Here is a 13869-nt window from a genome sequence, read left to right as displayed (position 1 = left end):
CATGACCTAATCACTCCCAAAGACCCAATGTCCTACTACTGTTATTTTGGGGTTAGGATTTCAACATAAACATCTTAGAGGAATATGAACAATCAGTTCATTGCTATCTATCAATCATCTCTCTCTCTCTCTCTCTCTCTCTCTCTCTCTCTCTATCTATCTAAATTTACCTATATGCCTATCTATTTGTTATGCTGTCTATTAAAAACCATAAGTATATACTGATAACTCTATTTCTAATCCAATATCACAGGGTTCATTCTACTCTCCCTCCTTTCCTTGTCTGTATCTCCCTTCTTCTACAGTGAGAACCTGGTTCTCATTATCCACAATATGTTTACTCATTTGTTCAGTTCTAGAATATGCATAAAGTGATTTCAGAATTGCTAATTATAGCACTGTAAAGAAGCAAACCTATTTAACTAGGGTTAATATTTGTATATACTTATTTTTACCTTTTACCTGAATGTATATAGTTAAAATACTGTGTTTAAAATTACTTGGGTTTGTTCTGTTTCTTTTTCTATTCAGAGTGATTTTGTGTTATTCATTTGCAAGAAAGACAGGTTTGTCTATTTCTGTTTGTGTTCAATTTTGGGTTTTCTCCCCCACTCTTGTTTATTTTATTTATTTATTTATTATGTTATTTATTTATTTTTGGCTATGTGAAACACTATCATGTTTCCAAAGACAGAACTCTGCAAAAAAGGATAGAGAAGTGACTCCAAACCCCAGCCATATTTCTACCCTGTTCTCTTCTCCCCATCCTTACCACCTTATTCCCATACATCCCCTGTAGGTAATCAGTCACATTATTTTATGTTTTATCCTTCTTGTTTCTTTTTGTACAAGTTAGCATATTCATGTATATTTTCTTATTCCGTGGGCATAGAAAAAAGGGTGAAAATATGCTTTTCATTTTTACCAGAAAAATGGAGACTTTAAAGAAGTATAACTAAATGGTCCCCCTCCTGTTCTCAAGTTCACTTCACACCTCATTTTAAACTTCACTTCCTTCTACAGGGATGCCTAAATTAGGCCTTGTCTTTGTGACAAGATTGAGACAAATCCCCTTAAACTGTGCTCCCACATCTCCCCCAACTTCCACATTATTAACATTAATCACATATGTTGTTAAAAGAAGAAAATTTACTGCTCATTCTCTAATTTAAAAGACTTAGATGCGCTCAAGTAAATTCTCTGCCTGATATTCAGTAGCCCCTCTCTGCCTCGTTACCTTTAGGGCCTGAACACATGGGCATGTTCTAATCAACTTATTACAGCGAGCTTAGGCAGCCTTGCAGCTTTCCATCTTAGCCTCACTTAGGGCTAATATTTTCAGTACTGATGTACACAAGCCGGCAAAGACTGGTTTGAGGCAGAAATTGGCCAAATTACAAGAGCTAAGCAGAATAAAAAATAAAAATCCAACTTTAACTTCATTCGTAAAGAAAGAGATAAAATGATAAAAGGCAAATAAAATAAATCATAAGAAATGAAACTGCTTTAGACATACGTCAATTCTCTTCTATTGAAATAAATCATTTATTTTAGCAGTGGAGGCATTTATTTCAATATTAGAAAAATAATGCTATTGTTTTCAGCATAAAATAACCCTCAGGTGGAATAGATGCATTGATTTTTTAAAAATGGATTTAAAATAAATCCAATGTCTTCATAATGAAAACTTACAACATTCACTAGAATATAGTAGTTACATAAGCCAGTGGCTTTCCAAGAAAAAGGAAAATTGTATTCCCTTCCTTTCATTGGTTTTTGTTAAATACAATTTGTCCATTCCGTTTGACTGGCCAATTTGATTGCAGTGTACTAAAACTCAGCTAGGTACAATATAGATTCACAGGCTTGACTTAGGAAAAGCAAGCCCATATAGCACAATAATTGGATCCACAAATTAATTAGATCCAGAGATACACCTTGGCTTATTGTCACTGGGCTTCTAGGCTGAAGGAATCTAGAAATAGGGTGCTTTGATGTTCTGATTGATTGTCTATGATATTTTGTACCAGAGAGCAAGTATGAGAAAGCAGAACAGCTGTGCAATGACTATAATCAAATGCAAATACCTAGGAGTCTCCACAACAAAATAACAAAGACAGCAGAATGATGCTCATTTTGATCAATAATAGCAGTCGCCCGCCCCTGAAAATTTTCACACACAATAATCACTGTTAAAGCTGTTTCCTTTTTGTCAATTGAAACATTCAGTGTGTGGGTATGTTGCCTGACGGTGTGCAGGCTCCTGATAAAGTATTAATCATGCAACCAAATGACCTGAGTCCCCAACCACATCATGTAAAATAACATTATCTCTTTAAAATTAATTCATTGAAAGAAACTTTAAAAAGAAATGTGGAGAACAAAGTAGTTTATGCTGCTGCAGTGAGACCCTGTTATAACAGGTTAACACTACAGCAGTATAGAATATACACCAGTGCTGTTGGTGGTAGAAGTATTCCAGGAAGCTAACAAGTATCTGAGCATGCATCAAATTCCTTAGCTAGGAGTTGCGTGGATCCTCTACTTTCTGCTTCTACTTTAATTCATTTATTCAGTAAATGTCTACTGAACACCTACTATGCGAAAACTGGTTGCACTATTTGTTGGACAACACACTTTCACTAACATCTTACCTCTTCCAATGCATTCTAGACGTGGCTACTAGATCAATATTGTAAAAACACACTTTGATTGTTTCATAAACCAGGCTCAAAAACATTTGTTGCCATACCACTGCCTGCCAATATAATCCCAACACTTTATCTTACATTTAGATCTCTCTGTAATATGTTTCTCTCCAACATTAGCTTGCACATTTTCCCCACTAGATTGTAAGCTCTTTGGTTGCAGTTAGTTCATTTCAATGAAAATTTTTTGAATATTTGTCATGACTAGTGACTGTGCTAGGCATGGGGATAACATGGTGAATAAGACAGGAAGAATTCTTGTTATAGTGGAAGAGCCTGACATGAGAAACAAATACTCTCAATATAATGCAGTTAAGGGCAATAACAAAACCGAGCACAGGATACTCAGGAAGTACAAAGGAAGTGCTCATAATTCAGACTGGGAGTTGAAGGAAGGCTTCTTAAAGGGGTGCAGGCCCCACGCCTTATTCAACTTGATGTTCCCAGTGTCTAGCACAATTCTTGGTACATAGTAACTTGAATAAATATATAGTCCTTACAATATAGTCAATTTGGAAGACTCATCTTCCCCAGTCTGTTGTTTTTATATCCCTCTCCTCTTTGCCTAGAATACCCTATATTTTTTTTCATGACTATTTTTGCCTTTCAGAAGTTCAGTTCAAATGCCACCTTCTCCGTGATGGCTTTCCTGATTACTGAAACCAGTAAATAAGGATGAAATCAGATTATCCTCTATGAGAGAAAATAACTGTAATCAGTTCAAAATGGATATTGGCAATCCCCAGAAGTAGCTGGAAAGACCATCTTTAGTGTGCCCATGACTTTCAAATAGAGCTCTCTAGCCTAGACCTCCACCCTGAGCCCTACATCTGTATATTCACCTGTCAACTTGGCATTTCCATTTGAATGTCACACAAGCAATTGAAACATAACAGGTCCCAAACAGAACTCATTGTCTTTTTCATTCTATTTGTCTGTTTCTGTTCCAATGTTTCCTATACCAGAGAAAAACATTGCAAGCCATCCAGTTGCTCGAGGTAGATCCGTGGGAGTCATCTTTGAATCACTCCACACTTGGTATTCGATCAGTCGCCAAGTTTTATTGATTCTACCACCTAAATATTTATCTCCATGTTCACTGTCACTGTCCACTGTCACTTCTTGCCTGGAATACTGCAAGAGCTTTCTGTCTGGTCTCGCTGCCTCCAACCTTGTTTACTTCCAAATGCCACTCCAATCTGAAGTCAGAGTGAACAAAAAATGAAAAATTGATCAAGTCAGGCCCATCCTCAAAACACTTCAGCAAATTGTAATAGCCTTTAGGGAGAAGTGCAAAATCAGACAATGGTTTACAAGGCTTCTCATATTTAGACTCATCTCTCCCACTTCTCTCTACCACTCTCCTCATTACTCATGTGTTAGACTTCTTTCACTTCACACTGAACAATTGCTCACATCATAGCCTTCAACCATGCTGTTTCTTCTGCCTGGAACACTCTTTCCTTGAATTTTTATGCGGCCGATTCTTATTTCTCCTCTAGATCTCACTGCTTCAAGAAGGCTTTCCTACTAAATTAAAGATAGTCATGGTTTTAATCTGTTGGGGCTGGTATAACAAAGTACCGCAGACCAGGCAGCTTATAAAGAACAGAAATGTATTTCTAACAGTTCTGGAAGCTGGGAAGTCCAAGATCAAGGTGCTGGTAGATTTGGTGTCTAGTGAAGGTTCATTCTTCATAGGCAGCACATTCTTGCTGTGTCGTGATGGAACAGGACATGATGGAAGGGGCAAGGCAGCTCTCTGGGATCTCCTTTAAAAGGACACTAATCCCATCAATGAGAGCTCCACATCCCTGGAAGAGCTCCCCCTCCTAACCATATCACCTGTGGTTAGGATTTCAATAAATGAATTTTGGGGCTGGGGGACACAAACATTCAGACCATAACAGTAGTTAATAAGATAATCCATCTCATTCCCCTGATTCTGGTTCCAAACTTATCTAGGAACCTCCTTGTAACAATAACAGGCTTGCCTGATTATATTTTTCTTTATCAGAGAGACTATGACATTATTTACATCTTATAACAAAAAAGATAATTTTAAACCCCCATATTCTGATTTATGCATCGTTCTGGGTAAGCTAATTTAGACAACACCTTCACTTTGTCTCTCCCTGACTGTACACATCACAACTGGAAATGATGTTCCCTCCCTCACCACTTTTATGTCATTTAGCTCATACCACACCTGCCCTTCTTCCATACCTCAAAACATTGCATACATCTCATCTCCTCTATTAACAAACAGATACACAAGGCTTCTACATTTCTGTGTAAATAGAATGTATAGGTGCTCAATGAGTATTTGTTAACTGTGCTAAAACACATGAAATAATGAAATGACAGGTCTAACCATGTTGATTCTATTTCCTACCTCTCTATCACATGTGTTCTTCCTTTTCTAACACTATTGCCACTGCTGTCAGACCTTGATGATTCTCTCTGGATTACTGCAACAGCATCTCACCTTGTACACAGTTCCTCTAACGCTACGTTTTCCTCCTCAAGGTCAGTGTCCTTAAAACACTTCAATAAGTTTCTATTTACCTCAGCATAACAAACACACTCATTAAAATGCTTCTAAGGACCTTCATGGTCTGGCCCCTACTGACCTCTCAAGTCCTTGTCTCTCTCCCCTGCCCTTTTCCTATCCTTCAGTCACACTGGTCTACTTGCTGTCTCTTCTGTGCTCTGGTCTTTCATAACCCACAATATTGCACATTCCGCTGGATCTGCCTGGAATAACCCCGCACTGCCCCCCACCCCCGCCCCTACATAATTTCCAAACATACTTTAAGACACAGTTCTAGAGACAATTCTGGAAAGTCTTCCTTGACCCTGCCTCACATCACCCAGGCTGCCTTCTCATCTCACTTTCTTAGCATCTGCTGCTAACGTCTATCACAGAACTTACCATATTGGTCCATCTTTCTGTTCACATCCTCGCTCCTTCCAACAGACAAAACTAGACCATGAGCTCTTCAATGGCAGGGACCATGTCTGTCCTGCTTACAATTGTGTCTCCGGGACATAGTATAATGCCCAGTATATACCAGGTACTCAAGACACATTTGATGAATGAATTCTTTAGGGTGCTAGTGCTCTAGGCAAGGGATGGGCAGTTCCCAGAATATTGGAATAGAACATATCCAAATGTGAGGTCCTGGGTCAATAAATAAGCAACCAAACTAGGCACCCTCTGATAAGTCAAAAGCTTTTATTACTTGCCCTCCCAACACAGCGGGGTCAGGAGACAGGAAAAATACCACACATTTTATGTTTCTAGTGGTAACAAATACAAATAAAAACAGCCACAGCAGCAATAACAATCATTAACTGCTTACTTTGGGCCCAGGCACTATAGCACATACCATATGTAGATTATCTCATTTAAAATTCGCAGTAATTCCATGAGGTAGGTACTCCAATGCTCAGGTGGTTCAATATGTTTCCCATGGGCTACACAACTAGTAAATTGTAGAGTTTTGGTTCAATACCATTTCTGTCTGGCTTAAAACCCCAGGCTATTAACTGCTGCCCTGTATAGTCCAGAAAAGGGTTAAACTTCAAAACACAAAAACAGAAAGACAGTCATGCACAAACACAACACCGCTGAGGATGCCTGTAAGGAAAATTCAGAGCATAAGTTTCTCAACTTGTCTCTTTCCTGCCACTTCCTTTGAATCTGAATGAAAGAAATCTCTAAGGAGATAAACTGGAGAGGTCAATGTACCATGGCTTTTCTAACATTTGAGACTCTGAAAATTTACCGGACAATTTCCATTTAGGTTGTTTTTCTGTTTTTTGCTAACATTAGCTGCAGGGTTTTGTAGCAATATGGAGGGGAAACACTGGCCACAGGGACGGAGGAACTTGCCTGGGTCCTCCTGGGCACTGAGCCCCAGACGTAGATGAGAGGAGCAGGGGTAGCAAGAGAAGCATAGAGTATTAAGCTGTTCTTTCAAAGTGAGTGCTCTCCTAGCTGCACCTTAAATAAGCCTTGGCCTGGCAGGGACACTGCAATCAAATCTCAATCTCTCTCTCTCTTTCAATCCCCCTTCCCCAAATTTTCTTAAGAAGATTCGCGGCACGAACCATCTCTTCAGGGATACTGTTGAGTGCGAGGGTGGGCACATATTTTAATTCTTCTTACCCATGCCTCTTCCTTCATATTCAACTCCTATCTTCCTTGACTGTTTTAATTTTCCACTTTCCTTTATAGTTTCTCACTTTCATATGCCAGTAATATACCAGAGATTAGGTATTTATGCTGTCACTTGGGCTACAGGATTTATTGTAGTAGAATGCATTTGGATGTAGGGGAGATTGTGAGGCGACTGTAGTCACCCAGGAGGAAGGTGACCAGAATTCTAAACAAAGATTTGATTCTGGAAAAGGAGACTGAGAAAGTGCAGCAAAAGCCATTTTTGGAAATCTTGTTTCCATATTCTATGTTGCTTATGTTTCATATGCTATCACAATTTAAAAACATGCAAAAAAAATTAAGATGCTCTTAATTGAGAATAGTTGCTTTGCTATTCAGACTATTGACAGAGAAATCTAGATGCATGTGAAATCCTGCTGCAACAGATGATATTAACCATCTTATGTTAGATACTGGCAGAAGTGAGTCTAGTTTGATAGGGGCTCTCAGCTGTGGATCAGCCATCTTGGTGTTTGTCTCTCTAAAGAGATGGTATTTTAATAGTATTTATTGTAATAAGAATTGTCCTGAAACAATCAAAATGTATCTAGTGTTCCTGGGATTGTGCTTTATAGTCTATGCCTTCATTATGATCATTCATTTATTAATGTGCTAAAAGGGGAATACTTTCCCATTAACAGAAGAAAATGGCAAAAAAGGGTTGTGACATTGGGCAAGCAGGCCTTTAATGGAGATGGGAAGGCATCAAATATCCTCCTTTCATTTGTCAGAGATAAATTCATTTTCAAATATATATTACTTCACTCTATTCAAAGGTACTGAAATAGGGCATTTCTTACAGGCCATTTTGAGCACTAATTGCATTTAAATATTGGGGATGAAATAATTTAACCTGCACTGTATTTGTAGACAATTTTAAAACACATTTCCTCTCAAGAAAAAATGTAAAAAGAAAAATATGTCTAATGATTTTTAAAATGTATTAGGGATGAATGACTGAAAGCAGGAATCATAACCAGAAAGATAAATCTAAAGAGATGGAAAGAAGGTTGAATTAAATCTCAAATAGCTGAATTATTGGGCTTAGAAGTTGCTATTTCAGAAAGATTCATTTAGCAACAAAATGCTGATAATTACAGTATACGTCTGCCTGCTCATGGTTCTGTGGCTACCTGTGAGCAGTCATCATTGACATACAGACAGAAGTCAGATTCCAGCTTTGCCCTCTTGACTGTCCTAAGCAAATTACTGGCAAAGTATGAATGCAGAGACTACAAATGACTGGAAGAAGGGATGAGTGGGGAATGATAACAAGTTAGATGAGGATAAGATAATCATAAGAAAAGAGAAGAGAAAACATGGCAACATTTCCCACTCTTAAAAAAATGTCTCCACCAACCTGAACTTTATTCCTAGGTTTAAATTAATAGATACAATGAATATATATCAAAAAGACTTTAAAATGTACATGACCTTTGATCCAGAAATTCTACTTTAGGAATACCTCAAGTAAATTAATAAAGATGTGGTCCAAAACAGAGCTGTAATGAAATTCGTTGCAGCATGATTTGTTATAGCAAAACATTGGAAACAACTTAAAAGTATATACAAAAAGATTTCTTAAATTATGGCATGTTTATAAGATGGAATATTTTGCTGCCATTAAAATTATGATGTCTATTTTTATTGGCATAAAATATGATCATTACTGTTAATTGAGAAAAAGGATTTTGAAATGACCCACAGTATGATCCCTTAAAAGTAGATATAGAAAGATCCCTGAAGAACATACAGCAAGTCACTACCAGTAATTGTCTCTATATGGTTTTTATTATCAGTGCTTTTTATCCTTTTTTTCTCCTTTTCCTTTTTCTTGTTTTTATTCCTTTTTCTTGTTTCTATGCTAAGATATTTCTACCATGAATATACATTGGTTTTGTTAACATAAAATGAATAAAACAAAATTTGTTTTCGAATGGTTTAGTTGCCAAGGCAACACTAGTTCCAGAAACTCGCAATGCCCCTTTGTATGATTATGTGCAAGTACATACCTCCGTTGAGCCTCAGTTTACTCATTTGTGATATGGAATAAAAGCACCTATTTTACAAGATTGCTGAGAGGATTAGACAAGACCAAGTGTGTCAAAGTGGCTGGCACAATGCTCAGCACATTGATGAGTTCAGTAAACACTGAATCTACATCTGAATAATAGGTCAATAATCTGTATTTCACATGAGCATCAATAAACTAGAAGAGTTGTATATTCTATTATTTAGATAGTGAGGGAAATCTGTTCTTCAAACAGAAACAAGGTAGGTTCCAACGTGGGGTATAGCGAGGCCACTCTTACTCTGTGTCTTGAGGCTTTGTGGAATGTGAAGATTTGGAAGGGCGTGACCAGACAAGCTAAGATTAATCCAAGCACCCACTTCACCAGCAGACACCAGAGCCCACGACCTCCCTCATATGAGTGCAAAGACAGAGTAGTACAACAACACATGGTTTGCTCATTCCTTGTTAAAATGGAAAATGTCAACTAAAAATAATTTTCTTTAAATACTACCATTAACAAAATCCAAGAGTTTTGAACAAACAGATGTTTAAAAAGAAACTTATTTTCTAAAGTGTAACTGGGACAATGTAACCAGCCAAATTGTTATATATTCAGTTGCCAAGACACTGATATTGGCAAGTTCTATATTGCTCTCTATTGGTAGATGGAAGAAACTCCAGATAATGAATGAAGAGCAAATGGCACTTCTGAACTAGAGCAGAGTGGCTTCCTTAGTCATTTAACAAACATTTATAGAGCATGTAAATATTTGGAATGCTCTGTGGTAGGCACTAATGGCAATGGGATTAGGACCCCTGCCCTCAAGGCAATGGAAATGGGATTAGGACCCCTGCCCTCAATGAGAAAGGTGAATTAAAGTGGATTAGCTATCAAGAAACCTCAGTTCCATTTAATGTTCTATTTACGAGTGACTTGCATGTCACACAACAATGCAGTGCCTTGGCTTCTCAATTTTTAAAATATGGAAAGCTATATTGCTTTCTTGATGACTAAATATATGAAGAATTTGAAACGGTTTCAAGCTTTCACTGGGAAAAGCTTTTTTTGGAAAATACTGAGTTTTTTTTCCAGGCAGTATTATAAGAAAATGCAGTATTTTCCTTTTTCCTTGTTTTTTCCTTGAGAAGTCTTAGAAATTACCAACAACAACAACAACAACAACAACAACAACAACAACAACAAATGCTCCAATTTTTAAATCGGTTAATCTTCATTTGAAGGGTTTTTATCTTCTCTTTATTTTTTCATTTTGCAGTCTGTTAATCTTTAGCCCTCATGTGTATATTTAAATACGTCATTGTGGAGTTGCAAATGTGTAATTTGTTTATTTCTCTTTTCTCCCAAATTGCTCCCCTATCCACTTTATTTTTCAAAACCAATTTAAAGGTGCATCTTTCAATGGGTTAATCTAGGCAATCTGTTTGTTGGTTCTGTTCTCTCAACTGTTGAGTAATAGTTATTGGATTCAAAAGGGAGAGAGTTGGCTTATTTCAAATAATATGGGCAAGATTCTTGCCTCACATGGTTGTGCCAGTGCACCTGACAACCCACCAGCAACACATTCCTTTCTCCATACTCTGGCATCTCTTGGCTACCCTCCACTGAGCCAGGTCCAACAGACTTCATTGATGACTTAGTGAAGAATGCAAACATATATTTGGCTAAAAACAAGGGTGAAATTCATCTTTTAAAATTTTAAGTGAGATCCAAATTGCAGTTTACAAAAATAAAAGTCTAATATTTTAGTTCATGTATTCATAATTTCAGATGGTGGCCAACAGGTCCGACATACTCTGACCTCCACCTCCCTGACTGTCCTCAACTTGGATTACTCTCTTGTTTGCCCATTATGCTTAAGTCACACTGTCTTTCTGTTTCTGGAACACACCAAGCTCATTTCCTCTCCAGGGCCTTTGTTCATTACACTTGTTCCCTTTTCCTGGAATGGTCTCCCCTTTTTCCTCAAATTACTCCCTATGCCCCATTATCAATTTAACACCCACTTATTCTACAGCTCTTAGCTCAAACCTCATGTTCTCTGGAAGGACTTTCCTGACTTTCCAGATCAAGTTCTCCTCTTACATTTTTATGAACTGGAAGAAAGCCAGTGTAGTTTCAGCATATGATACAAGAGTGGCAGTGATGAAAATACCTGAGACTGGGTGATTTATAAAGAAAAGAGGTTTAATTGACTCACAGTTCAGCATGGCTGGGGAGGCATCAGGAAGCTTACAATCATGGCAGAAGGCACCTCTTCACAGGGTGGCAGGAGAGAGAATGAGAACTGAGTGAAGGGGGAACCTTTTATAAAACCACCAGATCTCATGAGAACTCACTATCATGAGAACAGTATGGGGGAAACCACCCCATTGATTCAATTGATTCAATTGATTCACCTGGTCCCGCCCTTGACACGCGGGGATTATTAAAGTTAAAGGTGAAAATGGGTGGGGACACAGAGACAAACCATATCAGAGAGACAGGCAGGAGACAGAACAAGCAGGGCCTTGTAGAACTAGGTGACAGTTCAGTTCGTAATAGTGTAGAACAGTGGAAAGCCAATCAAGAGAGTGATCAGATTTGGGTTTTGAAAAGATCACTATGTCTACTCTATGGAGAATCTGCTTAAATAGGGGAAATGGGGGATACACAAGGAGACCAGTTAGGAGACCAGTTAGGAGGCCATTTGCGGTAGTCTAGGGAGGAGAAAATGGAGACTTGGACCAGGGTGGTGACCATGGAGGTAGGGTGAAGTTAGTAAACGCCAGACATATTAACAAAGTAGATTAATAAATCTTGATGGATTAGATGTGGAGAGTGAAGGAGAAGGTGGTGTCCAAGATGATGCCTAGTCCTGGGTTGGGCAGTTAGATGGATGGTGGAACAGCAGCTCTTATAGGTATGTGACTGTGTGTGGTGGGGGTAGGGTGGGAAGTTGGAGAGGACAGTGGTAATGTTGTGGGCTGCCTCTAGATTTTAGTTTTAAACTAAAGTTTGTAAAGTGCTTAGTAGAATGCTTTATTATACCATTACAGCATCATAATAATTATAGCTTATACTTACTGAACATGTACTTGTGCCAGGCACTGTTCTACGTGCTGCACATATATTAAGTCACTTAGCCATCAATAAATGATAATGTTTATGATTTCGTAATTATCATTATCATTATTGCAATATATAGTGCCTGTCTTTCTGGACAGAGTTAGTTAACACAAGCAATTTCTTTCTAGCCAATTCTCCTTTTTATAGACTTCATGCAGGCAACTACCACAGAGTATAGGCACATTCTTCAGATAAATTACAATGCAATTGATGAGATTATAGCTTTCTTTAGATCTTTTCTAATCCCGAGGGACTGGGCATTTCCCAGGTGTGTAATACATCTAAAAGTCTGTACTCAGAGTGGGCTATTTTAGTCTGAGTGTTGGTTTCGATTATCTTCATTCTTATACAGTGATTATATCTGACATTATCCTCAAATAATTTTTTGTCGCTATTTATTAAAGCCACATATGTACTGACTAGAGCATTCCTGCCCAATCTAGGACAAAGAGCTTGATGGGATTAAAAATTAAATCTCAAGTTTTTGGAAAATTCACTCAATTGAGACCCAATTGGCAGTATTTTTATTTTATTTTATTTTTTAAAATTCAGTTTTATAAACTGAAGGCAGAAAGCCTCTTAGAGCTTTCCTCTGACTTACATGCTGAGACGACAGGGGCCTCAAAATGCTTATGTATAGCTCATTTGGGTGGAACTTGCAAACTAGCTGGACTAGTTTACTCTGCTGAAATTATCAAGGTCTAAGAAGTTTGCACAGGTATTCTGGAAATTGATTCAAATTGGCATGTTTCATGTTGATATCGCTTTAAATCATTAGCGCTGCCTTTGCTTTATTTGGGAACAGATCTGTATTTGCCTGTTAAGAAAGGAATTAAAAAAGAGACAATGATATTTTTATTACACAAGATACCATCATCATCAGATATTCATTGCACCGAACAAGCAACAGTGTGTCTTCCTCTTTCACCTCGATTTTAGGTGGAAACACTTAGGCAAACAAACAAACAAAAAGTGGCATTAGAGATGGTCTTCCAATTTTCTTGGAGACATTAAACATGGAAGCATAAATTACCATAAAGGCTTGTGACCACTTCATTTGGTTTCAAAATCTACTGATGTGGTCCCAGAACTTTAAATGATGTCAAGGATAATGAAACAGAAAAGCAGGCATGACTAAAATAACTAACACACTGAAGTGATAAGTGAGATTTGAGATGCAGTACGGTCCATGGAGCTCAGCTCAGGCTCACTAGCCACGTTCACCCCCCATTTATAAAACAATCAGGAAAAACCTCCTGCAAATGAGGGACTGCCAAAGAAGACACTTGTTGGGATTTATATGCAAGGAAAGCTCCTCGATTCACAGAGGAGAAGATGATACAGGAAGCTGAGTAACTATAGCTGCCAAAAAACAGGATAAATAGCAACTCACAATTGGACTCTGCAATACGCAGCAACAGGAAAAGCTGTCTTATTCTCTTCCTGATGGCAGTGGCACCTTGGAGCTATTCACTCCACCAGGGGAGAAAGCTGATGGAGCCCAAGAGGCAGCCTGTGCCCTTGCTCTGAAGTTGATTTGCCCAGCCAGGCAAATGCACGTGGGAGGTTTGACTTTGTCGTTCACACTGGTCCAGATGGTGCTGTCCAAAACCAGAATCTCTGGGCCATTGGAGCAGCATGGAGAAGCTTTCAGCTCCCCCTGAATCAAATTCTGGCTCTTGCAGCAGGCAAGTCATGGAAGAGTGCCAAACTTTGCAGCCAAAAAGCTCCTGAATTCTCTTTCTTTCTTACTTTCATCCAAGTCTTCACTTGAAATATTAGAGTTGTAAAATGT

This window comes from Macaca nemestrina, chromosome X (genome assembly GCF_043159975.1).
Source record: "Macaca nemestrina isolate mMacNem1 chromosome X, mMacNem.hap1, whole genome shotgun sequence".
In the NCBI taxonomy this organism is placed as follows: domain Eukaryota; kingdom Metazoa; phylum Chordata; class Mammalia; order Primates; family Cercopithecidae; genus Macaca; species Macaca nemestrina.
The sequence above is the reverse complement of the archived record's forward strand: the minus strand, read 5'-3'. Positions refer to the sequence as shown.